This window comes from Pseudorca crassidens, chromosome 3 (genome assembly GCF_039906515.1).
Source record: "Pseudorca crassidens isolate mPseCra1 chromosome 3, mPseCra1.hap1, whole genome shotgun sequence".
NCBI classification, from domain to species: domain Eukaryota; kingdom Metazoa; phylum Chordata; class Mammalia; order Artiodactyla; family Delphinidae; genus Pseudorca; species Pseudorca crassidens.
In genome coordinates, this window is record NC_090298.1 from 44,462,088 (window position 1) to 44,463,664 (window position 1,577).

Here is a 1,577-nt window from a genome sequence, read left to right on the forward strand (position 1 = left end):
TAAAATACTACTTTAAAAAACTCCAACTAATTTGTCACTTTTGGAGGGTGCTAGCGAACTGATTCATTAAACTTGAAAACTGGTAACTAGAGCAAAGAAGTAATCATTACTCCTGTATTTCCTATACATACTACTTCAGAGTAACCAATACTTGACAAGCAAACTTTCTCTTTATAGAATTACACATGGAAAGAAGGAACAATAGAATTAGAATATCAGCATCTTGCAATCTCTAATGAATTCATCTAGTCAATGATCATCAGTGGCTGCTAACATCACAAAGAACACAATTGGACTTTCTGTACCAGCTGAAAGAAGTACACACAACACTACTCACAAAATTGTCCTGGAGCTCAGTCATCTTGGAACCGGTGGAGGCCTGCTGGATATAGGACTTCTAAAACAACAAATATGTCTGGAAGGCTGTGGTCCAAGGTCATTTTTGCTGGCTATAAGTGGGGTCTATGGAACCAGAGGGAACACACAGCTCTCTTGAAAACTGAAGATGTATATGCTCCAGATGAAACTGAATTCTATCTAGGCAAGAGATGTGCTAATGTATACAAAGCAAAGAACAACACAGTAACTCCTGGTGGAAAGACTAACAAAACCAGAGTAATCTGAGGAAAGATAACTCGTGTTCATGGAAACACTGGCAAGGTTTGTGCCAAATTCCGAAGCAATCTTCCTGCTAAGGCCATTGGACACAGAATCCATGTGATGCTGTACCCTTCAAGGACTTAAACTTACTGAAAGTAAATAAATAAAAGTGTGGATCTGTTCTCTTGTAAAAAACTAAAAAACAATTGTTGGAAATTAAAAAGCCAGTGTCAATCAGGTTATTCATTAGATCCAATTTACAGGAAACTTAAAGGACAGAGGAACACGTTAAATGACAAGACCAGGATGCAAACTCCAGTGGACAATGGAAACTATGGGAAATACAACCCAATTTCTTCAACAACAAGAAGAAGATTCATGGGCGTATTAATCAAGGTTCTCCAGAGAAACAGAACCAATAGTATAGATAGATAGGTAGATAGATAGATCAATCTAGAGAAGAGTGAATTATTATAAGAAATTGGCTCACATGATTATGGTGACTGACAAGTCCTAAGATCTGCAGTCAGCAAGCTGGAGACCCAGGAGAGCTGATGGTATACTTCTGTTCCAAAGGCCAGCAGTTTCTAGACCCAAGAGAAGCTGAACCCAGTTCGAACCCAAACGCAAAGGGAAATAACGACAATCCAGCTTAAAGGCAGTCAGTAAGTGGAATTCTCCCTTATTCAGGAGAGGGTCAGCCTTTTGTGCTACTCAGAGCATCAGCTGAGTGTGTGAAGCCCACCCCCATTAGGGAGAGCAAGCGCTTTACACTGTCTACTTATTTAAATGTTAAATTCGGGACTTCCGGGAAGATGGCGGAAGAGTCCGACGCGGAGATCACCTTCCTCCCCACAGATACACCAGAAATACATCTACACATGGAACAACTCCTACAGAACACCTACTGAACTCTGGCAGAAGACCTCAGACCTCCCAAAAGGCAACAAACCCCCAACGAACCTGGGTAGGGCAAA

At 40.9% G+C, this 1,577-nt stretch overlaps 1 pseudogene; it reads left to right on the forward strand.

Moving 5' to 3' along the window:
• The first annotated feature begins 377 nt into the window (after positions 1-377).
• Positions 378-769, forward strand: LOC137220693 (large ribosomal subunit protein eL33 pseudogene; annotated as a pseudogene).
• Positions 770-1,577: the final 808 nt, after the last annotated feature.